Source organism: Hyperolius riggenbachi, chromosome 8, assembly GCF_040937935.1.
Source record: "Hyperolius riggenbachi isolate aHypRig1 chromosome 8, aHypRig1.pri, whole genome shotgun sequence".
NCBI classification, from domain to species: domain Eukaryota; kingdom Metazoa; phylum Chordata; class Amphibia; order Anura; family Hyperoliidae; genus Hyperolius; species Hyperolius riggenbachi.
The window spans coordinates 251,632,264-251,658,403 of NC_090653.1; the positions used below are offsets into that span (position 1 = coordinate 251,632,264).

At 45.6% G+C, this 26,140-nt stretch overlaps 2 protein-coding genes across 17 annotated transcripts in view; one reads left to right on the forward strand and one right to left on the reverse strand.

Moving 5' to 3' along the window:
- Positions 1-26,140, reverse strand: part of LOC137527742 (myosin-1B-like) — a 469,182-nt gene that overhangs the window by 252,044 nt on the left and 190,998 nt on the right. Inside the window, exon 1 of one of the 14 annotated variants that reach the window (XM_068248593.1) lies at positions 11,297-11,315. The exons of the other annotated variants lie outside the window; for them this stretch is intronic. The gene's annotated coding sequence lies outside the window, so the exon portion shown is untranslated. Of the gene's footprint in view, positions 1-11,296; positions 11,316-26,140 lie in introns of those variants that run through there. 14 annotated transcript variants of the gene reach the window in all.
- Positions 1-26,140, forward strand: part of SLC38A5 (solute carrier family 38 member 5) — a 152,845-nt gene that overhangs the window by 36,422 nt on the left and 90,283 nt on the right. The window contains exon 1 of one of the 3 annotated variants that reach the window (XM_068248601.1): positions 540-560. The exons of 1 other annotated variant lie outside the window; for it this stretch is intronic. The gene's annotated coding sequence lies outside the window, so the exon portion shown is untranslated. Of the gene's footprint in view, positions 1-539; positions 561-15,252; positions 15,379-26,140 lie in introns of those variants that run through there. One more of the 3 variants, XM_068248599.1, reaches the window with a different exon arrangement.

Below are 26,140 nucleotides of genomic sequence, written 5' to 3' on the forward strand. Positions count from 1 at the left end.
AGTCTTCATCTTTAACCTTGGGATATTTCTATTTTAAGAGGTTGTTGGGGAAATTTGTTGCCATTCTCTAGCATTCAATAAAAGCAGTTATCCTCACCGTAGGCCATTCAGAGTCTTATAATGGAATCCAGATGTCAGACCCCCCAAAGAATATAAATTCATTCTTCCAGAAGCATTTGTGCCGTAATAATCTGCTGAGAACCAGGCAGGGAATAATATCTCCCCTACAGAGGGTTAAAAGGACATCTCATGACACCGCAGAGACCTGTGAGCGGATAAAGGGGAAGAAAGGGCCTACAGGTACAGTTCTCTACTCTCAGGAGCAGAAATTCCAGAGTGAAGGTTGCAAGTAGAATCAGGGCGGCCTCCTGAATTCATTGTGTGATTTCCATAAGTTATGGTAATTGTGGGAAATGCTGCTGAACCGGACACGTCAGAGAGAGGAACAGGATGAAGCCGCCAAGCAGATGCAGCTGTTAAGGATACCATGAAGGTGCAGGAGTCTATTCATGAATCAGAGTTAGGAGAAGATGCTGGCAGGTCTGTGGTTGGATATCAGGGTAGGTTGTAGCTCTGCAGGTTGGGATAGTGACTACGGTCGGATTTATAGTTCCTCAGGAACTCTCGTCAGCTTATTGAGTATTGTAGAAGTTTTGGCTCTTCAGTTTTTGGAATCAGAACATTGGGTATGCTGGAATATGTAGTTTTCTAAAAGTTGGAGTTAGCATCATCAATAGCAGATGTCAAGGTGGCAACACTAAATATAGTAGGGGGAAGCGAGATCATGGTAGCCACATTTATTATATGACCCTGATAGATGGGCCTTTAAGCAATGGGGGTCACCATGGGGTTTGTGAATGTTAAGGGGACCCACTGACGGTTCATGGGAGGGCCTATGATCAGTATTTACATCCCTGGTTGTATACGTAGAGTACTTATGAATATCAGTTGAATGAATTTGCACTTGTTTTTAGGCGTCTGCCTGTTGAATTGACCTGAGGAATCAGGCAGAGACCTGCAAAATGCATTGTCTATGTATTAATCGTGCTTGAAAAAAAAAATATTTTTCCTACCCCGTGTTCATCCTTCTAAGGAGGTAAGACACCTCTTTTTTACCTGTAGAAGTATAATATATATATGAGATATCTATATTGGACGCCTCCTTACAGTACACTTCCCTGACAGGTGGTATTTCCTACCTCGTGTACTTTACCTACAGATAGGAAAGATCCAAGAAGAGCGACCACCCAGGTCTTGGAAGATCTGGGATGGTTATTTCCTTGTAGGTGCATATGGTTTTTGCGGGACCTGCAGCCCATCATTGTGAGTATATACACCCACATTTCTGTCCTACCGCATAACCTTATGGTACTCCACCAGCGGGCTCCTGGTCTCTACTTCATTTATAGGCACCAAGATTGCCAATCTGGGTATCTCAGTGACAGAAATTCCAGATATATTGGGGGCTACCTACACTGGAGGGCACATCTGGCTACCCATACTTGGGGCCACCCATATGGAGGTACTACTAGCTAACTATACCCTGGCTATACAGGGGGGCTACCTAATACTGGGGGGTACCTCTAGCTACCTATACTGGAGTCTAGCTGGGGCACAAAGATACCTTATAATTTATTTTTTTTTGGGGGGGGGGGGGGGGGGAGGGGGATTTAAAATTTTGCTATGGGCCCAATAAACTCTAGCTATGGCATGCTTCAATTATGTATTTGTACGTGTGTCGCTGGATGTCCTGATTGTACAGCGCGTTGAACTGACCTTGTATCTATGCTCCTTATAATTGTATGTTTTTATATTATGTACAGCACTGCAGAAGATGTAGGCTCTATATAAATACAAAATAATAATAAAGCTCAAGGGTAGCTGAATGATGGCTATACTGATCTTGTGGTTCATCCCCAACTGGAGAGAAGGCTGCTAGGAAGGCTGGGAGTTGTAGTTCCTCGGCCTATCGTCTGCTGCACGTAGCAAGGTCTTGTCCTTCCACACATGGAAGACTCATTGACTGAGGCCTCCTACTGCTCTGTTATGTGATGCCTCTAGCTGGTGACATCACCCTGAGGAAATTCCTGGCGCACGTCACCAGCGACTCTTTAGCATAACTGCTTTCTAAAACTCTCTAACAACATGCAGACGCTATAATCTACCCATCAGCATTCTGCTGCAATGTACAGTTCCCAGCAGTTATTTTAACCAGTCCTGCCTGAGTAGACAACCTACCACCTTGTCTATGCATCTAAATGACATCATAATTAAAAAAAAAAAGATTTGAAGGAGTGGGAGGAGCGGGAAATATTTTCCAACTGACTGACTTCGTTTCAAGTCATGACCCACAAGAAAAGAAAGGAGCAACTGTCATTTAACTACCTCCCTACCTATAAAGCCATGAGATTGACAGCAAATATGTTTATCTTACTGTTTCATATACGAATTCGCTTTTGACAGCTTGGCGTTATTGGTTTCAGTGCTCTGCACTCAATCCCTCGAGCGACAGTAAGGAACAGAGTTCTGTATAGACGTTTTACTAGCCTAAGGGTTAAAACAAATGTGTAGCAATTCTTAAAAAAAAGAAAAAAGGTCTATACTCACCTATGGAGAAGGAAGGCTCAGGATCCTATAGAGCAGGGGTCCCCAAACATCTTGGGTCGAGGGCCGGGTCAACATACTTCAGACTGCTGAGAGGCCGGAGTATACATTAAATGATGTAGAAGTCTTTGCGGCCAGACAGTGAAGCATACCCAGGTGACCACATGCAGTGCACAGCAGTGTCGCTTGATGTGGAATTTGATTGGAAACCAGCGAATTTCTGCTTTCTGGCTTCCATGTGGATGGGTGGTGCCAGCACTGTTATTCTATATGCAGCATCCAATATTTAAAGATGTAGCTGACCGCATCTATAAGTGATACAATTTGTGTGTGGGGGGCCGGTAAAAAAGTCTCAGGGGGCCACATTCGGCCCGCGGGCCTTAGTTTGAGGACCACTGCTATAGAGCCTTCCAAGTTCTTGGTGTCTTGGTTCCAGTGCTGCCCAGTTTTATATTTGCCACCTCTAGGAGCCCTTGGATGGCTTAGGAAACATTCATAACCACAAGTGCTTCTGAAGATGAGTAGCTTTGTACAGGTGTCTGTGGTCACACATGCACAGCACGGTGTTGCCCGTCTTCAGAAGCACTCGGGGTCACGAGTGCTTTCAAAGCCTTTTGAGGGTCTCAAAGGCGTATTCGACCAGTTGGTTGGATACCTGCAATGGGGGTGACAGCGTTGGAACGAGGGGACGCAGAGAGGCCTGCATAGGATACAGAGCCGTCCTTCTCCATAGGTATCAAACTTTTTTTTTTTTTTTTTTTTTTTAGAGAAAACCTGTAATGAGAAAAAGTTCCCCTGGGGGTACTCACCTCGGGTGGGGAAAGCCTCCGGATCCTATCGAGGATACCCCACCCTCCTCGGTCCCACAGCGGCGGCAAAAAAGCTCCCGGAACGGTGAGATGTAAATATTTACCTTCCCGGCTCCAGCGCAGGCGCAGTATCGGCTCTCCGCTCGGAGATAGGCGGAAATAGTCTCCTGCACCTGCATAGTAGAGCGGACCCGACTGAGATCGGCTATTTCCGCCTATCTCTGCGCTGAGTGTCTCAACAGTGCCTCTGCTGGAGCCAGGTAAATATAGTAAGCCTTGTCAGGCTTGTTGAGCCCGGATTTCAGGACATTTCGGGGGAGCCAGTGCTGGATTGCCTGCAGCTAGAGCGGAAGTTGGAAGCCTCATTGGGACCCTGAGGCTTCTCCCTTCCGAGGCGAGTACCCCCAAGGGGAGGTTTTTTTTGTTACAGGTTCTCTTTATAAACCGCTTGAAATTCACTTTAACGAAAGGCTGTGTTTCTAATAGGGCTGTGGAGTCGGTACAAAATCATTCCACTCCGACTCCTCAGTTTATGAAACCGCCAATTCTGACTCCAGGTACCCAAAATTGCTCCAACTTTGACTCCTTAGTCTAATACTTACCAGGGTTGTGGAGTTGGTACAAAAATCCTCTGACTCCAACTCCTCAGTTTATGAAACCAATGAGTCCGACTCTAGGTACCCAAAATTGCTCTGACTCCACAGCCTTGGGTGCTAAGGAGGGGTATGGCGTGATGCACAACAGAGTGGCCTTGAGTGGGAATGATAGGGTGGAGAACGATGGACTTGGCCGAGACAATCTGACGCCCTGGATCTCTTGGCACCGCCTCAGATCTGCTGTACACATGCTAGATTCTTCCCAGAGGCGGCCCTGACTACCCGTCTCAGCTGAGAACCCTCAAGTGTGTGTATGAAGTGTGTGTATGAAGTTTTTAAATGTCAGCAAAGGTCAACAATTAGATATGGCCTATGAGATGCTAATTTGTCTGACCTGCAGGCTAATTCTCTGCAGATTGTGTGTGGCTTGGAATTGGGCCAATTAGATTTGGCAGGAAGTGCATTTAATTGGCCCAGTTAGAAGCCGTATGGAGTTTGCAGTACTTTATGGATAGCACCCTCAGCTTCCGGTGTCAGATTTCCAGATTAGTTTTCTGGCTAGGACACAATCTTCATGGGTTTCCTACAGGCAAACCAGTTTCCATACACACTACAAAAAACATGCTGGTAAGTTAAATGGTCCCCCACTTCTCCTGAAGTGGTCTTACACTATGATAAAGGGATTAGTCTCTGACTGTGATAAGGTTTAAATTGTAAGCCCCTCTGAGGTACAGTTTAAAGGGACACCTAAAGTGAGAGGGATATGGCGGCTGCTATATTTATTTCCTTTTAGGCTACTTACACACCAAGACGTTGCATTTTAGGGGACGTTAGGATCGCATAATGTGCCCCTAACGCAACGTATGGTGGAGTTGAAGTTGGACGTCAGATTGAGCTGCGTTATGCAGCTCTCAAAGCAGCCTCTCCAGGTTAGTGATAGGAAGTCCGGATCTTTTTAAGGATTCGGATCATTTGAATCGGATCATTGAAAAGATCCGGATCTTTGAACCAAATCATTTGAATCATTTTACTAGAGAAGCAGACTGGATGAAATGACTAGATGGACAGGACTTTCCCTGCACTGTACATTCTGTATGTTCCTGTTTCTTCCAGACAGACATTCACTGTGAACCGAATCTTTCATTGTGATGATCCGGATGATTTGACTCACAAAAAAGATCCGGATCAAATGAACGATTCGTTCATGATCCGGACAACACTACAGTCCTACCAGGAGTCTCTGCAGTGCAGTGAATATTAATAAGCCATGTGGCTGGCAGCTGAGGAGGAGGGGATACCTCCTACTCCAACATTACTGAACATGTGCAAGCAGTCTAACGCTGCTTAGCCCAGTATAACGTAGAGCATGCAGAACTTTGTTTAAACGTGCTGCGTTACTATGTAACGCAACGTGGGCACTGTGAACAGCACAATTGATTTTACAGTGCTGTGAGTTAAGGTCCGTACACACGCCAGACTGGAGGCAACGACGGGTCCGTCGTCACCTCCCGCTGGGTGGGCGTTCCAACGACAGTCCGGCGTGTGTACGCACTGTCGGTGAACTGATACGGCTGTTTCTGAGCGATCCGCCCGGATCGCTCTGAAACAGCCGTATCAGTTCGCCGACAGTGCGTACACACGCCGGACTGTCGTTGGAACGCCCACCCAGCGGGAGGTGACGACGGACCCGTCGTTGCCTCCAGTCCGGCGTGTGTACGGACCTTTAGGCTGTGTTACTGGCTGCTGTAACGTGGGACTTTAACCTCCCACTGTGAAACCAGCCTTAAACAATATCAGTTGCACAGGAAACAAGCAGCTAATCCAGTCAGACTTCAGTCACAAACTTCTGATCTGCATGAGGGGAATCTACAATTTTTTTCTATTACCATTGTACTAGTGCACATACACCCTAGTAGTCTCTTTCACACTTCATTGTACTCTGTTAAGTAGATTTATAATGTCCTCTTCTACAGGCTGGTTTCCTTGTGTACCTGACTCCCTCTCCATTTGCAGCCTCTCATTCCATGTTTAGCAGCAGCCTCCTCTTGCATGTATAGTTACCCATATGCAGTACCCTCTCCCATTTCATGTGCAGCCCCCTCCATGTGTGGCCACCCTATCTTCCATTAAGAGCAGCCCATCTTTTTATTACTGTCCCCCTTGGAATTCCACTTTTTTTTCCCTACATTAACTCACCATAAAAATTAAATTTCAACAGCAACTGGTCTAAATGTATTAAGTGATACAGATGCTAATCCTGCATTCTAAACTTTCAAAACTTTTTCTGCTGTTATGGTTTGTAGTTATCACATACCTTAGGAGCACTGGCTCTTTAATTACCACCGGCTGGCAAAACAGTTGCATGCTGGGAGGTCTTTTTATCTATAATATATTCCTCCTTTTCCCTTTATTTCCCCCTCCTTCTAATGACATAAGACAGTGCACTTCCTAGTATAGACCTCAGTGGGAGTGTCTGAAGACTCTGGGAGGACGGCGGGTAACGAATACACAATTAGCAAGAGGAGAAAAAACAGTGAGGGAAGGAAATGATGTCAGGATTAGCTTCATTCAAAGGCAACCAAGATGGAAACTGTCTAGAATAGGATTCTCTGCTTTTCCTTTATAAAATTCACAGGATTCATAACATGGACAGTGCAATACATCTGTTTTGTAAATAGAACTAGTATTTATCTACTTATATATGTGTTTTTTACTTCTAGGTTAGCATGGGTGTCACTTGTTCTTTAACTACCCTGGGACCCCCCAAGTCCTGGTGCTGCAGTTTCCCAGGGAACGGCCGCACGCATGCGCGATCATTCCCTGCCGATCGCGGCTAGCAGGCTGTTTGTAAACGAAAGGGGAAAGAAATCCCCTTTGTTTATATCCATACAGCGCTGCAGTCCCCGGCAGTGCTGTACGAGATCGGTGATCCCCGGCCTCTGATTGGCCGGGGAGCGCCGTTCTCTCAAAGGCTGATGCCTATGAGAAGCGGAACAGGATGGATCGTCGTCCTGTTCCAATTCTGAGCACCGAGGGGATGAGGGAAGGGGATGGAGGAGGGAGGGAGGAGGAAGAAACAGCCTCAGAGGCTGAAAAAAAACAAAAAACACTGCCACAGCAATCTGACACCTCTGCCGGCATGTCGGCAAAAAAATGAGGTGAGTCCGATCACTGGGCTCCATAGCTGGGCTGTGCAGGAGGCTGAAAAGCCTGCACAGCCCAGCTTAGCAATGAACAGCCTGGTCGTTAGGAGGGGGGGTTTAATACTGCGGTCGTCAAGTGGTTAAAATATAATCTTCTGGCATATGATGTGTCCTAGGCAGGGCAGGTTTAGACTTCTTGCTGCCTGAAGAAAACTTGTGAGGATGCCCCCCGCCCCTCTCCCCCCATCCGAGGCACAATGGTGTGTGTGTGTGTGTGTGTAGTGTGTGTGTGTGTGTAGTGTGTGTGTGTGTGTGTGTGTGTGTGTGTGTGTGTGTGTGTGTGCGTGCGTGTGTGTAGTGTGTGTGTGTGCGTGCGTGCGTGTGTGTGTGTGTGTAGTGTGTGTGTGTGTGTGTGTGTGTGTGTGTGTGTGTGTGTAGTGTGTGTGTGTGTGCGTGCGTGTGTGTGTGTGTAGTGTGTGTGTGTGTGCGTGCGTGCGTGTGTGTGTGTGTGTAGTGTGTGTGTGTGTGTGTGTGTGTGCGTGCGTGCGTGTGTTTCCTGTCAAGCCAAGGATTTCACCATGCCCTGTGGAGACTGTAATGGTCCGTACCCAGTATGCGATTTTCCCAAAGATTTTTCCAATGACTGGTCATTTTTTGAGCGTGGCGAGATTGTTTCCGCGATCTTGCGACATGGTTAAAGGCGTGCAATCACACATACGACATTTAAGTGTGCAAAGCGATTACGACCGTCACATCGGATTGAATCTTTAAGATCCCCCACAACTCAGCGCATCAATTGACTTCCTGTTCGCGCCCGTCGTGTCCCGTCGCATGTACCCGCTGGCTGGAAAATGGATCGTAGAACGCTCGTTGTTAGGGGAACGTCGCCGGATCCATCTTCCTCCATCGGGCTGTGAGTAGAGCGGATGCAAAATGGACACGGTGAGCACATCTGCCAGGTGGATGTGCTCTATTCGTTTTGCATCCGCGCCACATCCGCCCGCAGTCTGAAGCGGTCGCTGCTCACCTATCCCACCGTTGATCGTCGCCACTCGGTCCATCTATGAAAATAGCCTGGAGGTCAGCAGAAGCATGGGGCTCTCCATAGGCTGCATTAGGCCAATTCTCCCTAGCATCAGGGAGGATTTTCATTGGTTCATCATGAACCATTGACAATTCTCACTGTTGCTGACGATTCCTATTGGTCTTTTGCAGCCCAATGGGGATCCCCATGCTTCTTTCCGGTATGCAAAGACTGAGCAGATTTGGTAGCCGGGGCAAATGCAGATGCATCCGCCTGTCCAGGATTATCGCGGACTGCACAGAAGTGTGGACCGCTTACTGCCATGGATGCCGCAGATCCGTTGCAACATAACAAGTGCGAATGGCTCCTATGTATAACATATTAGCTGTTCACTGTCCACTCTGCAATAAGCAGAGAATGGAGAAAAAAATCTCAGTTCTCCACTGTAGTGAAAACAGAGCCTCATACAGGTTGCATTTCACTGAAGCTCTCACCACCTCTGTGTGTTTAGTGTCCTGTAAGCCTGGCCTCCCTAATCAGGCAATTCAGAGGATCAGATAAGGAATGTATCTCCTGAGAGGAGAGTAGTGAGTCAAGGGACACTCAAAAACTTTTCAACCTCTGTATAATACCTTATCTAGCTGGGCACATGCAGTGATATTTTCTATGGACCCTGCAGGTAAGTCTCTGCTCTGCAGCATGCTGTGCACATTTGCCAGCTTGCCCACCATCTAATTGCTCTGTAATGGCCGCCTGAAGCATGTGGTTCACAATGCTGCATACAAGAACCAGCCCTGCTCCCAGTCTCTCTCTATACATGTATCTACAGTACATTTGCGTCCTTCTTGTATTGGTTCTCACAGGCCCTCCTGCCTCCTTTGTTTCCACCTCTCTCTGTAGATTGTAAGCTTGCAGGGGAAGGCCTCTCCCCCCTGCTGTTTCTTGTGTTTGATGTAGTGTTCCTGCCTTGATCTGTACCTGCATTGTTAGCTGTTGTTATTATCCTTTGCATTATTTATGCATCTATTTATATACTTGTACTTTAGGATGTCCCTACTGTAGCAGGTATAATAACGTGTTAAAGCCCAAGTTAATGCGTTTAATAAAACGTTGCTTTCTAGGAATTCTGCATATAAAAGCTCATTACAATTCAATATTGAACTTTTATTAATTCTGCTTCGTTACCAGTGACTCTATGGGAGGAAGTTATATCAGATATTATATTAATAAAGCGACACTGAGCACAGAGGAAATAATCACAGCCGTTAATTTCTGCCATCTAATGAATAAAAATTGTGTGTTACCCAGAGCAGTGCTGACTGTTCTCTATCACACACCCACACGTAGCGCTATATAAATGCACAACTACTCCCAAGGAACTACAACAGGCAGAAGAAAGCACAAAAACATACAGATAAGTTAATTGGCTTCCCCCTAAAATTGGCCCTAGACTACGATACATACACTACAGGATACATACATAATATGACTATGGCAGGGGTTAGATTGTGAACCCCTCTAAGGGATAGTTAGTGACAAGACAATTTACTCTGTACAGCCCTGCGGAAGATGTTGGTGCTCTATAAATACTAAATAATAATGATGTCACAGGCATGATTTGCTTTTAGTGATGTCACAGCCATGATTTGCTTTTGGTGGCATCACAGTCATTATTCGCTTTTGGTAATGTCACAGGTGTTAAAGGACAACTGAAGCGAGAAGACTATTGAGGCTGCCATGTTTATTTCCTGTTAAACAATACCAGTTACCTGGCAGCCCTGCTGGTCTGTTTGGCAGCAGAAGTGTCTAAATAACACCAGAAACAAACATGCAGCCAATCTGTCAGATCAGACAATAATGTCAGAAACACTTGATCTGCTGCATGCTTGTTCAAGGTCTGTAATGCGGTGATGCGGTGGGGGTCGATCCGGCGGCTAATCGAGCCGCCGGTCGACCCATGTATTAGAGGCAGAGGACCAGCAGGGCTGTCAGGCAACTGGTATTGCTTAAAAGGAAATAAACATGGCAGCCTCCATATCCCTCTTTCTTCAGTGTCCTTTAACTACCTGCGGACCGAGCGAGTATAAATCTACGGCGGGCAGGGGGCGCTGCGGTCCTGACCGGACGTAAGCTCTACGTCCCATTGACCGCGCCCCCGCCTGTCGCTCGGTCGGCTCTGCCCTCGCCGCAATGTGATGCCCTGCCGCCTCTATGACGGCAGAGCACTGTGAGCCGGGCAGGAGCTGTTTTTATTGGCTCCTGGCCCTGTCATTCATGTAAGCCATTCCCATTGGCTTACATGGAATGACAAGGTCAGGAGCCAATGAAAGCGGCTCCTGACCGGCGCACAGCGCTCTGCCGTCATAGCGACGGCAGAGAGAGCAGCCTGCGACGGGGACAGAGCGGCGTGTCCGGCGGGAGCGACGGTAACTTGCGGCGATTCGCTGGACCAGCACCCTCTGGTCCTTAAGGGGGCAGAGGGTGCTGGTCCAGAAAGGGTTAAACATGTATGAATGGTAGGAGAAGATATTATTGACATTATGAACTATTTTTGATGTTTGTGTCCAGTATAACATTAACATTTACTCTGGTGGCTGACTTGTTTCCACATAGTGTTATGATGGTTTAGGTATTGGTCACGGGAAAAACTGACACCCTACAGCATTAAATATTATTAATCGAAAGCAAAACTTTATCTGAAGTGGTTAAAGTGTAACTTAAGTCTTGAGACCTAAACAGCTGAGCAGATCTGAAAAGTTTGTTTTGCAGGAAAGGTAAACAGACTTACTTTGACTGTGGATCTATACTGTACATTCTCTGTGTACATGGCATGTATGGGAGTACAGTATTGGTACTGACTCTGTAAGGGGGCTGGGAAGGAAACAACAAACTTTTAATTTAAAAACACATACCTGCCAGAATCGCCTTCATTCCAGTTCATTTGGCTGTCCATGTGTCCCTATACCCCTGTTCCCTATCACTCGCTCACATTGACTGAGGGCCACCTGGCCCAGCCCATGTGATCACGCCACTTCCCTTGTATCTGGTAACTCGAGGCGCCCAGAAATATATATAAAATAATTAAAAACTGTTTAAAAAGGAAGATAGGAGTTGGCTTACCTTCAATGATATACCATATTTTACGGAATATAAGACACTCCAGACTATAAGACACACCTAGGTTTACAGGACAAAAATCAGTGAAATAAAAAATATACTAAACTTCGTGCGTCAATGGTGCAGGGGCATCTTGTGGATGATCTCTCCCTTATACTTCTTGTGTCCCTATTTTACTTATTGTGTCCCCCTGTGTCCTCCTCTGCCCCCCTTGTGTCATCCTGTGTCCCCTATTTGTCTGCCTCTGTCCCCCTTGTGTACTCCTCCATGCCTCTTTGTGCCTTTATTGTCCCCCTCATGTCCTTCTCCTTGCCCCTTTTTGTCCCCGTGTCCTCATTTGTCCCCCAGTGCCCTCTTTTTGTCCTCCTGTCTGTTCCCTGTGTTCTCCTTTCTGTCTTCCTGTGTCCTAGTTTGTCCCCCTGTGTCCTCCTTTTTGTCCCCCTGTGCCCTGGTTTGCCCCCATGTCCTCCTTTTTGGCCCTGTGATCTTGTTTGTCACCCTGTGCCCATGTTTTTTTGTCCCGGTGACCATGTTTTTTTTTTTGGGGGGGGGGGTCATTTTATGGGGAAGAGATGTGTTGAGATGTGGAGAAAAAATCAAAGTGATAAGACAAAACAAAAAAACCCGAGGAGAACATACAAACCCCATGCATATAGTGTCCTGGCATGGATTCAAACTGCATTACAAGGCAGCAGCCCTATATATTACACCTGTCGCAAATTTGTCCCTATTCATAAAACATACTTTCACGCAGGAGATATTTACTATTCAAAGACTTCATCAGAGACTAAAGGTGGCCACACACCATACAATTTTTTTATTTTCATTTGATTTGAGCATTCTGATCCAATTGACTATACTGTAGTAGTCAATGTAATGTAATGACTACAACCAGTTTTTCTGGTTGAATTCTCTGGATGTATGTGTTTTTTCAACCCAAATAACTATGTAATTTACTGATTGATCAGAATCTTCGAAGTACCACACACAATTTTCAAAATTGACGCAATTTTCGGGATAAAAGGTTGTAAACTCAAAGAGAAAAAGGTGAATAAATAAAGTTTGGTATGTACTGAATAGTTACATACATGTTAAATAAAATTTCACAATCAGACACCATACAATTCTTGATAAAATTGGTCTGAATTTTCCAACAATCTAAAAAAAAACCCCAAACAAACGAACAAAAAAAACAGGAAATTTTTATGTTTTCTCAAAAACAAAAGCTTTTGAGTTTTCGGGGCAACCGATGGTATTTATTGCTTTGGTGTAAAATTGGATCTTTTAATTGTATAGTGTGTGGCCACCTTAATTCACATTTAAGGTGGCCACACAGGATCAATCACTTTGATTCCAATTTACCAGTATTCTACTGACCCCTACAATATTCAGATTTATTATGGAGAGTTTATAGTCAAAGGCTTGATCAGTTGTGCCCTTAATTTTTCTCCATGTGTGGGGGAGGGGAGGGTAGCAAAGAATTGACATTACATTCCCAGCCATGGGCATTGAGCAGTACTAAACTAGCGGGTTGAGGAGTTCTGTTGATTTATAATCCGTTTTTTACTGAAATTTGGTTAAGATTGAGTGGTGCAAGGTTGTAAATCGACTGCTACTCCTCAAGCGATTTCAGATCACCATTCCTCCTGTCCATTAATTGATTTCTGATCAGGGAGTAAGCAATAGTTTTCCATATCAGGTCATGTATGTCTATGTTTAGCACCACAAATGTATTTCAGATCCATCTGATACCTTCAGTCTCTTCTTTACCAGTAATCCACCGATTCTTTCCAAGAATCAAAGCCCTCCCTCCACCGAGCTGCTGCACGCTCCCGTATTCGCCGCACATGACCGCCACGTGTGTGCGCACTCCTTCCCCTCTTCTTCACTGCGGCAAAGCAGCTTGTGCTTTACATAGCATGGACTCGCGCAGCTGTGTCCATCCTGTGCATTACAACTGCCAGGTTAGGTATCCTGTGCAGATGACTTGTGTCTTCTGGCTTTACTAATACAGACGTTTCCCTGGTTACAAACAGGTTCTGTTCCGGGAGTTTGTTTGTAAGTTGAATTTGTTTGTAAGTTGAGTCCTGTGTTGAACATGGTGAAACGTGGATAAATTATTTACTTTCTGATAACTCTGAATTTGGACATATAGTATAAACATGTTTTTTTTCTGATTATTTTCAACATGCTTTTAAAGTGGTTTAAAGAGAATCTGTAAGAAAGAAAAGTGCTCGTATGGGGAATTACCTTACCAGCGCTGTCATCCACCGAAAATCCGCCGACAAGCCTGCTGAGCTCCAGGATCATAACAATCCTGTGTGAGCCTCGCACAGGCGCAGTAGCGGCTTTGCTTTGCGCTCAGGCAAAAATAGCCGAGCCCAATCAGATCCGCTCTACTGCGCAGGCAAGGGCTTTCTGCCCCTGCGCAGTAGAGCGGATCTGATAGCGCTAGACTATTTCCGCCTGACGGCCGACAGCGCTGGGAACGGAGGAGGACAAGCCTCATTAGGATGCAGAGGCTTCCCCCTCCCTAGTTAAGTATCCCATAGGGGCACATATTTTTCTTACTGATTCTCTTTAACCAATTGGGGACTGGCATTAAAAAACCCCTTCAGGACCAGAGCAGTTTGCCTGGTTTAGGTGTCCCCAGTGTATATAGGCAGACATAGGTATTCCCGATATAGATAGTCAGGCATGGGTGTCCCCAATATAGATAGGTGCCCCGAGCCTGCATTACTCACCTCCCCAGCACCAGCGATGAGCAGCTCTCCCCGCTTCCTCTCTCACTGCCATCCAGCCTTGCACTGCCGCTAAGTCCCAGCTTGATGACATCATCAAGCCGGGACCTGACACTAGAGGCAGAACGAGTCTGGATGCCGGGGAGAGTGGATGGGGAACGACAATCACCGGAGAAACGTCAGAAGAGGCGAGTGGATCCTCTTCAGCCGCTGCTTCAGTGATCACTACAATCCGTGGCGATCGTAGTGATCACGTGATCAGGAGCCAATCGCCATGGCTCCTGATCAGTGATGGGAGATGTCAGCTGTCATATGACAGCTGAATCTTCCCTCTTGGGTGCGTACGATTGCATCGGGACTTGACAGTTATGTCCAATCAGCCACAGACAACCACAGAGAGGACGTAACCGTGACGTCTTTAGTCCAAAAGGGGTTAAACTACTTATAACAGTTCATACAATGCTGCAACATTTCACACCAAGAATATGTAATAAAAAAAACAGTTTTGAACATTTTGTACATGAATACAATTTTGTATCTCCGAATTGTTGTAAGTCAAGTTGTTTGTAAGCATTGGCTCTGTATTGGCGATACTACGGACCAAATGCAGAGGAGTCTAGACAGACAGACAGACAGTCTAGCTCTGCCTCTGACACAGGAGACCTGGGTTCAAATCTTGGCTCTGCCTGTTCAGTAAGCCAGCACCTATTCAGTAAGGAGTTTCTTGGGCAAGTTTCCTTAACACTGCTACTGCCTACTGAGTGCGCTCTAGTGGCTGCCTCGCAAGCGCTTTGAGTCCGACAGGAGAAAGGCGCTATACAAATACTGCTATTATTACCTGTTCCAATACATAATTAATCCAGCAGTAATGACCCCCAACACTTTAAATTTCTGCAGATTTCTGTCATCTCATCCCGCTCGATAGCAACGTGGTCTTGCTTCGCAGGCAACAAGAGTTGCTTTTCAAAATCCCAAATTTTTCCAAGAAAGTTTTGGTTCAGTTGGGGATTCTGTCACCTATCAATGAACAGTGTGAGCGAGAGTGGGTGTATGGGGGAAAGGAGTATAGTGTGTCCTTATTCGCTTGTCCCCACCCACCATGCACCAGAACTAGGAACGAGAAAAGCTGTGAGTAAGTGTCTCTGTCTGTATAAGTTTGCTGTGGCTGTAATGAGACATGGGGCGGGCTTTTCTAGCTTAGGAGGCTGTGATTGGCCAAGATCCTTTCTGTATTGTGTGTGCACGAGTGACAGTCTGGATTCTCTGTCCCCCTTCGTTCCCTGCTGCCAAAACTTAAAGGAACGAGCCCCCAGAAAGAAGCACCCCTTCCCTGAGATGTGTGGGGTGAGTGTTGGGGTGAGGAGGGGTGGGGATGAGGCGGGGCAGGGGGAGCTGTGGTGGGGAGGCTGCAGAAGGAGGCTGAAGCACACTTGGTGTAACTCCATGCTTCTGTTGCATCAGCTACAAGCTTCAGTTTCGAGTGGGGCACCTCCCCACTACCTATAGGAGTGGGGTGGGGGGAGGTGATAGGAAATGGGGTCCCTGGCAAACAGAGGAGTGAAGATTAGCTGGGAGGTGCTATTAGATATAAAGGCAGAAGTCTTTTTGTTCTGTGTGGTCAGTGCACCATGTGGCACCTAAATGCCCACAGACAGCTTGCTCTGGACTCTTCTGCTCGGATCTCAGCACGTTTCTCAGCACTCAGCACAAGCGACTGCTGCTGCGGAACTACAAGTTCTAGCAGGCAAAAGAGCATGCCTGTGCCTGTGGGACTCCAGATTACATTGGGCTACTCTATGATTAGCCATTCTCAAAGCTATAGAACTTGCAGAAATAAACTTTTTTCCATTTTTTTTCCATGCTTAAAACATTTTGTCCTTTTCTGCTGGTGAATATCCAGAAAGACTGCCACATCAGGAGACAGTGTAACATTTCTCTCACATTTTTTTTTGTAAAAAAAAGCTTACACTTTACTGTCAATTTTTTGCAGTTTACTGTCAAATTTTAATTATGATAACTTTCTTTTTTCAATCTTATCTTTTTTTCAAAGTTTTTATCAGTAAGACATACATAGCAGTGTATATTTATTATTTATAATTATTCATAATATTTTTTTCACCATACTTTTTAACTCTGTCAGCCAGAGAGTTTTTGTTTGGGGGGGGGGGGGGGGATGATTGTGTAAATTTTTATTTTTTTCTGTTATTATCATCATTACTGCATGCAGTGGCCAAGTCTTGGCAGTTGGGCTGTTTTATTGCAGTTTACAAAGATGGATGAAAGTATTTAGTGTGTTTTTGATTTGTATTGCTCTTGTTTGTCCACGAAACTTGTTTGCACAAAATAAATTACAAATATTTTTGGTTATTTTGCAAAATGATAGTCACGTAGCTTGACTTAAATTTAAATGTTAATAATATATAAAATTATATTATTATAAAATAAAAATGTAGAATTTCATATGTAGTAAAGAAAGAAAAATATTGATCACGTTTCGAAGTAATGGGAAATTAATCATAATTTAGATTTTTTTTTAAAGGATAATAAAAACAAAACCAACTCCGAATTTATTGAATAAAAATGGATGTAAAAGTTCATAAGAAAGGAAAGAATTATATTGATCAAATGGCAAAGCAGCGGGAAATTAATCGTAATTTTGATCAGTTAAAAAAAAAAAAAAACAAAAAAAGTGGAATTTGATAAGTCCGGTAAAAAAAAAAAATAAAAAAAAATTATATATATATATATATATATATATATATATATATATATATATATATATTTGTCTCCCATTAATTCAGCTGATTAAAAACAAAGTGAAGTAAAATTAATAAAACGACCAGCTGATACCCTCCTTTAGACAGCAAGCAGTAAGGGTATTTTTTTTTAAATGTCAAGATACTTTTATACTATGCCAACCACTTTTTGGTGCTGTTTATATACTGTATATCAGGGTGATCAATGACAAACTAATAAGGATAAGTTGATGTAAATTTTATGTAGAATTTATGCAGCTTGAAAATGGAAAAATGCAGTGGCTGCCTCAATAAGTTGTATAATTTTAGAGTTATATATTTCTGGTGCCTCCGTGGCAGCACACCTGGGTTGAGTTCTTAATTTTTTCAGTGCTCTATCTCTAAGCATCCAGATAAACCTCAGTTGGAGTATCCGGAGGCCCCTCCACTGGGAAGAGGGGTGATGTAAGAAACCAGTTAGTTATGAGGGGACATGGGAAGGTTAGTATTAGGTGTGGAGAGGGGAAGGTTAGTGTGAGGAGTGGAGAGGGAGGAGGTTAGTGTGAGGAGTGGAGAGGGGGAAGGTTAATGTGAAGAGTGTAGAGGGGAAGGTTAGTGTTAGTTGTGGAGAGGGGGAAGGTTAGTGTGAGGAGTGGAGATGGGGGAGGTTAGTGTGGGGAGTGAAGAGGGGGAAGGTTAATGTGAGGAGTAGAGAGGGAGGAGGTTAGTGTGAGGAGTGGAGAGGGAGGAGGTTAGTGTCAGGAGTGAAAAGGGGGAAGGTTAGTGTGAGGAGTGGAGAGGGGAAGGTTAGTGTGAGGAGTGGAGAGGGGAAGGAGGTTAGTGTGAGAAGTGAAAAGAGGGAAGGTTAGTGTGAGAAGTGGAAAGGGAGGAGGTTAATGTTAGGAGTGGAGAGGGGGAAGGTTAGTGTGAGGAGTGGAGTGGGGAAGGTTAGTGTGAGGAGTGGAGAGGGGAAGGTTAGTGTGAGGAGTGGAGAGGAAGGAGGTTAGTGTGAGGAGTGAAAAGGGGGAATGTTAATGTGAGGAGTGGAGAGGGGAAGGTTAGTGTGAGGAGTGGAGAGGGGAAGGTTAGTGTGAGGAGTGGAGAGGGGAAGGTTAGTGTAAGGAGTGGAGAGGGGAAGGTTAGTGTGAGGAGTGGAGAGGGGGAAGGTTAGTGTGAGGAGTGGAGAGGGGAAGGTTAGTGTGAGGAGTGGAGAGGGGAAGGTTAGTGTGAGGAGTGGAGAGGGGAAGGTTAGTGTGAGGAGTGGAGAGGGGAAGGTTAGTGTGAGGAGTGGAGAGGGGAAGGTTAGTGTGAGGAGTGGAGAGGGGAAGGTTAGTGTGAGGAGTGGAGAGGAAGGAGGTTATTGTGAGGAGTGAAAAGAGGGAAGGTTAGTGTGAGAAGTGGAGAGGGAGGAGGTTAATGTTAGGAGTGGAGAGGGGGAAGGTTAGTGTGAGGAGTGGACAGGGGTAGGTTAGTGTGAGGAGTGGAGAGGGGGAAGGTTAGTGTGAGGAGTGGAGAGGGGAAGGTTAGTGTAAGGAGTGGAGAGGGGAAGGTTAGTGTGAGGAGTGGAGAGGGGGAAGGTTAGTGTGAGGAGTGGACAGGGGTAGGTTAGTGTGAGGAGTGGAGAGGGGAAGGTTAGTGTAAGGAGTGGAGAGGGGAAGGTTAGTGTGAGGAGTGGAGAGGAAGGAGGTTAGTGTGAGGAGTGAAAAGGGGGAATGTTAGTGTGAGGAGTGGAGAGGGGAAGGTTAGTGTGAGGAGTGGAGAGGGGAAGGTTAGTGTGAGGAGTGGAGAGGGGAAGGTTAGTGTAAGGAGTGGAGAGGGGAAGGTTAGTGTGAGGAGTGGAGAGGGGGAAGGTTAGTGTGAGGAGTGGAGAGGGGAAGGTTAGTGTGAGGAGTGGAGAGGGGAAGGTTAGTGTGAGGAGTGGAGAGGGGAAGGTTAGTGTGAGGAGTGGAGAGGGGAAGGTTAGTGTGAGGAGTGGAGAGGGGAAGGTTAGTGTGAGGAGTGGAGAGGGGAAGGTTAGTGTGAGGAGTGGAGAGGGGAAGGTTAGTGTGAGGAGTGGAGAGGAAGGAGGTTATTGTGAGGAGTGAAAAGAGGGAAGGTTAGTGTGAGAAGTGGAGAGGGAGGAGGTTAATGTTAGGAGTGGAGAGGGGGAAGGTTAGTGTGAGGAGTGGACAGGGGTAGGTTAGTGTGAGGAGTGGAGAGGGGGAAGGTTAGTGTGAGGAGTGAAGAAGGGGAAGGTTAGTGTAAGGAGTGGAGAGGGGAAGGTTAGTGTTAGGTGTGAAGAGGGGGAAGGTTAGTGTTAGGTGTGGAGACGGGAAGGTTAGTGTTAGGCTTGGAGAGTAAGGTTAGTGTGGGGAGTGAAGAGGGGGAAGGTTAAAGAGACTCTGTAACAAAATTTTCAGCCTTAGTTCTTCTATCCTATAAGTTCCTTTGCCTGTTCTAATGTGCTCTGGCTTACTGCAGCCTTTACTAATTGCACAGTGGCTGTGTTATCTCTGTTATATGATCTAATCTGTTTTCTTCTGTCGGCACAGTCGGGCTAAGGCTGGAATGTGTGGAATGTGCAGGGCTGCTTGTGATTGGTAGAAGCTATACACACACCCTCCAGGCCCCCTGCAGGCTCTGTATGACTCACACACTCTGCTTATGTGAGCCTATCACAAGCTGGTTAGTTTGTTTGTAAACACTGCCTAAAACTGGCAATTACAAGCCAGGTTTGCAGCAGAGAGTGGCAGAAACAGCACAAAGGGGCCCAGGAGAACATAATGAATAGAATAGTATGCTTTTTGCTGGAAAAATTTTAGAGTACAGATTCTCTTTAATGTGAGGTGTGGAGATGGGAAGGTTAGTGTGAGGTGCGGAGATGGGAAGGTTAATGTGAGGTGTGGAGATGGGAAGGTTAGTGTGAGGAGTGGAGAGGGAGGAGGTTAGTGTGAGGAGTGAAGAGGGGGGAGGTTAGTGTGAGGAGTGGAGAGGGGAAGGTTAGTGTGAGGAGTGGAGAGGGGAAGGTTAGTGTGAGGAGTGGAGAGGGGAAGGTTAGTGTGAGGAGTGGAGAGGGGGAAGGCCAGTGTGAGGAGTGGAGAGGGGGAAGGTTAGTGTGAGGAGTAGAAAGGGGGAAGGTTAGTGTGAGGAATGGTGAGGGGAAGGTTAGTGTGAGGAGTGGAGAGGGGAAGGTTAGTATGAGGAGTGGAGAGGGGAAGGTTAGTGTGAAAAGTGGAGAGGGGGAAGGTTAGTGTGAGAAGTGGAAAGGGGGAAGGTTATTGTGAAGAATGGAGAGGGGAAGGTTACTGTTAGGCTTGTAGATTAAGGTTAGTCTTAGGCCTAGATGGGGGAGGTTAGTGTTAGAATAGGAGAGGGTAGTCATTGGAGCTAAAACCAATATTATGGGTAATATCATGAGCCAAAAATAATTGTAACAATAACAAAATGTAAGCCCCTCCCTCTCTTCAATACCAAATGGAGAGGGCATCCTCAATCTCTATCAGTGCATGTAGGGGGGGGGGGGGGGGGTGGCATTATGACATTGTTGGATTGCCACCGTGCAGTGGCGTAGCAATAGAGGTTGCAGAGGTAGCGACCGCATCGGGCCCTTGGGTCAGAGGGGCCCCTAGGAGCCCTCCCTCAAGCACATTATTAGCTCTCTATTGGCCCTGTGTTGGTATTAATCACTTCTGTAGATGCTTTAAATAGTAGTAATCGTTAACAAACTGTTTCCCATCCCCTTCTTGCACCTCTGACACTGTGGAAATCCTTGGCAGGTTTTGGTGCGCCGTAACAATTGTTATGTATACAGTGCTTGGGGGGGCCCACGTAAAACTTGCACCGGGGCCCACAGCTCCTTAGCTCCGCCACTGCCTTTTCTGATATGCATTACAGCAGTTGTGAGATGGGGTGGCATTACAATAACATAATAAGATCCAAAGTGGCCCCAGGAGGATTGTAGATTTTAGGGTTACATATGTTGCCCCCAGAGTTGAGAATCCCCACCATGATAAATGAAGGGAGTTTTGAAGAGGCTGAGTATGTATTGTGAGGTTATGTAAAAGGTGAGAGATAGCTACGGTAGGTTAGATTAAAACAAATGTGAATTGGGGCTTTCAAATCCCCAGGAACATGTGCATATGACCCTTGGAACACTGATGTAAAGACATGTATGTAGCTATTTGCTTTGAATTTAAAAAGTAAATAGGCCTAAAATTTACATAATGTGACTATATTTACTAATGTCCTTAAAGGCTCTTTGCGAGCTTGAACTTCACACCAAAGCCAGCAATTGTCTATCAGCTACAGGCCTGCGAGAAAGATTACAGGCAGTTTCTTAATATGACTATTAGAAAGAATGTTTTTCACTGAAGAAGATCAGCGTAGGCATCTGTAAGGGCACGTACCCATAACGCGTTTTTCCCATGACCAGCGTGTATTTTTTTTTGCGAGAGATTGTTTCAGCAATTTTGCGACATGTGTACATGTGCGTGATTAAACAATGTTTTGCAGCAATTATGGCTGTCATGGTGGATTGGATCTTTAAGATCCCCAACGACCCCCACGGTTGAACTCTCGTTTGCGCCCATAGTGTGCTGTGGCGTTTTCCTGCGGTAGGAAGATGGGTCGAAGAAGGCTCGTATGTTGGGTTGCATTGCCGTAGGCTCCCCGATCCATCTTCCGGTGACTATGTTTGTCTGCTGCTCACATCACAGTACGTTCAGCCGCTGACAAAGCGGGTAATTATGGAGCAAGGGGTATTCGGAAGATGCTGTGCCACTACACATCACAATGAAACTTATGGCTATAGCTGTCCATAGTGAGTCATTTTGGAATCAAGGAGGGCAGGGATGGCCAAGCTTCAGCTTACCGGCTGCTTTAAATTGGGCCCCAGGTTCGAACAATCCAAACACTGGACAGCAGAGGGGGTCACTAAGCAGTGTCAAGGGCCTGTTCTCTCATGAAGTAGGGTGAAACATTTGCCTCAGGCGCAGAGATTTCAGGGGCAGTATTTATGTACTGTGTGTACCTTCCTGAGGAGGAATGGAATGGCTGAGAGTGAGCAGTTTGTTTGTCACAGACTCACAACGAGCCAGTGTGCTATTGTGTTCAGCTGCAGCTTGTCATCTGAGAACATTCCATCATCATTCGGGGGAGGAGTGGGGGGGGGCACGGGCCTCAGGCAGCAAAAAGTCCAGAACCGGCCCTGAGCAGTGTATCAGTGTATGAAATTTGGCTACTGCATTGCTGAATTTCAGATAATGGTAGAGAGCTGTGACGGGGGTCACTAAACTTCAGATAGCACCAGAGATTGAGGCAAATATGCCCCCCCCCCCTACCCAGCAAAATATTGAAGGGGGCCCCCTTAATGTTCACAACCCTTCCCTACTTCTCCTTGGTGACCCTCAGACCATCTGGGTTTATCATATAAGGGTCATAAGACAAGTGTGGCCATCAGGATCTTCAGACCCATAACAAGTGTAGCCACAAAAACACGTGATCTGGAGTAGCGGAGAAAGGGAAGGTTAGTAGCCTCCTCCACCCCCTCCCCCCCACAGCTCTGGGCCTCCCTGCAGTCACAGAGGCTGCTCCCCCTTAGGTACACCCTTAGGGTGAGTAAGCAGCATTCAATTGGCTATGATGCGCCGTTGGTGTTAGGAGGAACAAAATAGGAGTTTAGTGGGTGATGGAGGGGTTACTGCTAGGCGGAGGGAGAAGAGAGGATAGAGGTAGCCATGGAGGGAGGAGTTAGTGTTAGGGACATTTTACACTATAAATGTCCTCATTGGTTTAGTTGACTGACTCTTTGTGACTATATGTACTTTTGCACACCAGATTTTTCTGTCAATCACAGCTTCTTTCAGCTGTTGCATGGGCATGTTCATAGCTTCACATAGGCTGTCTATCCGTCTTAATCTCTGCCGTCCTCATCTTCTTTTGCCCTCAATTTTTCCAAGAATTCTCCAATGATCTTGCCACATATCCTCGATTGGATTTAGATCTGGACTTTGACTGGGCCATTCTAACACATGGATATATTTTGTTTTAAACCATTCCATTGTTGCCCTGGCTTTATGTTTAGGGTTGTTGTGCTGCTGGAAGGTAAACCTCCTGCCCCAGTCTCAAATCTTTTGCAGACTCCAAGAGGTTTTCTTCCAAGTTTGCCCTGTATTTGGCTCCATCCATCTTCCCATCAACTCTGACCAGCTTCCCTGTCCCTGCTGAAGAGAAGCACGCCCAGAGCATGATGCTGCCACCACCATATTTGACAGTGGGGATGGTGTGTTTAGAGTGGTGTATAGTGTTAGTTTTCCACCACACATCGCGTTTTGCATTTTGGCCAAAAAGTTCCATTTTGGTCTCATCTGACCAGAGCACCTTCTTCCACATGTTTACTGTGTCCCCCACATGGCTTGTGGCAAACTGCAAATGGGACTTCTTGCTTTTCCGTTAACAATGGCTTTCTTCTTGCCACTCTTCCATAAAGGCCAACTTTGTGCAGTGCACGACTAATAGTTGTCCTATGGACAGATTCCCCCACCTGAGCTGTAGATCTCTGCAGCTCGTCCAGAGTCACCATGGGCCTCTTGACTGCATTTCTGATCTGCGCTCTTGTTTGGCCTGTGAGTTTAGGTGGATGGCCTTGTCTTGGTAGGTTTACAGTTGTGCCATACTCCTTCCATTTCTGAATGATCGTTTGAACAGTGCTCCGTGGGATGTTCAAGGCTTTGGAAATCTTTTTGTAGCCTAAGCCTGCTTTCAATTTCTCAATAACTTTATCCCTGACCTGTCTGGTGTGTTCTTTGGACTTCATGGTGTTGTTGCTCCCAGTCCCAATATTCTCTTAGACAACCTCTGAGGCCCTCACAGAGCAGCTGTATTTGTACTGACATTAGATTACACACAGGTGCACTCTATTTAGTCATTAGCACTCATCAGGCAATGTCTATGGGCAACTGACTGCACTCAGACGAAAGGGGGCTGAATAATTATGCACACCCCACTTTGCAGTTATTGATTTGTAAAAAATGTTTGGAATCACGTATGATTTTCGTTCCACTTCTCACGTGTACACCACTTTGTATTGGTCTTTCACGTGGAATTCCAATAAAATTGATTCATGTTTGTGGCAGTAATGTGACAAAATTTGGAAAACTTCAAAGGGGCCGAATACTTTTGCAAACCACTGTATAAACAAAAAAACAACCTGTTAGCCTATTGCAATGTTGGGGGGGGGGGGGGGGGGTTATAAGTAATGGCAGTTGGAGCTTAGTAAATATGATGACGTGCAGGCTTATGTGGAGCAAACAACATGAACAAATTACATGACAAATACCGTATCAATCTTTTCTTGATCTCTCTTCTATTTTTTAACTTCTCACTTTGCAATGTATTATTTTTTTACCTTTTTTTGCTAAATTTCCTCTTTAACATGCTTAAAATAATTTTCTTGAGAAAGTCTACTGTGATAAGGATAACTTTATGATTATTGTACACAATGATCTCACTTCCTTGAAATGGAACCATATAGAATTGCAAAATAGGGCATGTGTAGAAATAGTCAAGCTAGGCAGTTGCCCCACATGCTGGAAATGGCAGGAATAAGTCACGCCCACTTATGGCTGTCATGTTGAAAGGGGTGGGGTAGAACTGTGGGGTATGTATGGGAGATGTGTACCCGGTAAGCTATGGCAGTGTTTCTCAACATTTTATTGGTATGTACCCCTTTTAAAACCCTGTACTCACCAAGTACCCCCTAGCATAGTAAACATTATCACACGTACCCCTTGACAAATATATATTTAATCGTAGTACATTATAATTGGTTCTAAACCATTTCCAAGCATTAACTATTGCTTTTAATTAGCTAAAATACTCATTTGGTGCTGTTTAAATTAGATTTATCATTTTCTAAAACTCTAAATTTGTTAATTTTGGTTAAGTATAATCAAGCCCGAGTACCCCCTAGAACCCTCAGAAGTACCCCCTGGGGTACGCGTACCACACGTTGAGAACCTATGTGCTATGGCATCTAGCTAGTTCAGTAATGAGTTAATACCTAAACTCAGATTCTTGATGATCATAAAATTATTCTAATGGGCTACATAGCTTCACCCAAGTGGTGGAAGCTGGTATTGGGTATACTAGGCTATTGGTGCCCCCAGTATAGGTTAGTCAGGTATGTGCCTCCAGTACTGGTAGCCAGTATAGTTGCCCCCAGGATAGGCTAGGAAGGTATGTGCCTCCAGTACTGGTAGCCAGTATAGTTGCCCCCAGGATAGGCTAGGAAGGTAGGTGCCTCCAGTATAGGTAGCCAGTATAGTTTCCCCCAGGATAGGCTAGGAAGGTAGGTGCCTCCAGTATAGGTAGCCAGTATAGTTGCCCCTAGTATAGTTATAGGTTCCCCCAGAATAGGTATATGTGCCTGCAGTGTAGGTAGCTAGTATAGTTACCTCCATTATAGGTATAAATCAGAATCAGAATCAATTTTATTTTGCCAAGTAAGTTTGCACCTACAAGGAATTTGTCTTGGCAGTTGCTTAACAAACACAAACAAAAACAATACAAGGACAGACAGTGTGTATATTACAAGTCAAGGACATTATGCAAGTATAGTGGCAGTAAGCAATGTGAGAATGGTTCATTTACAGTTCTGTGCTGATTACTATCAAGTCCTAGCAGCTCTAACGTGGTTCAGCATTAAGTATGGCTACCGCCTGAGGAAAAAAGCTGTTCCTGTGTCTAGAGGTTTTAGTTGCGATTGACTGGAATCTAACTCCTGAAGGCATGCGCTGGAAGATGGAGTGAGCTGGGTGAGAGGGGTCAGAGGCAATTTTGGTTGCTCTCTTTCTGCACCTGCTAGTGTAAAGATCCTGCAGGGAAGGTAAGCTACAGCCAATTATCCTTTCCGCTGTTCGGAGGATGCGCTGCAGCCTCCCCTTTTCTAATGCTGAGCAGGAGCTGAACCATACAGTCATAGATGATGTTATGGTGGATTCAATAATTGCAGTGTAGAACTGCACCATTAGATTTTGAGGTAGGCCAAACTTTTTCAGCTGCCGTAGATGGTACATCCTCTGTTGCGATTTCTTGACAATAGTGGCAGTGTTGTTGTCCCATTTTAGGTTGTGTGAGATCGTGGACCCAAGAAACTTGAATGACTCTACCTGGGTTATTGTGGATCCATTTATGGTTGAGGGGAGGTGCTGGGGGGGGGGGGGGAGATCTCCTAAAGTCTATTATCATCTCCATGGTTTTGAGAGCATTTAAGTGCCTGCAGTGTAGGTAGTTAGTATAGTTGCCCCCAGTATAGGTATAGGTGCCTTCAGTGTAGGTAGCTGGTATAGTTAACCCAGTATAAGCATAGGTGCCTCCAGTGTAGGTAGCTAGTA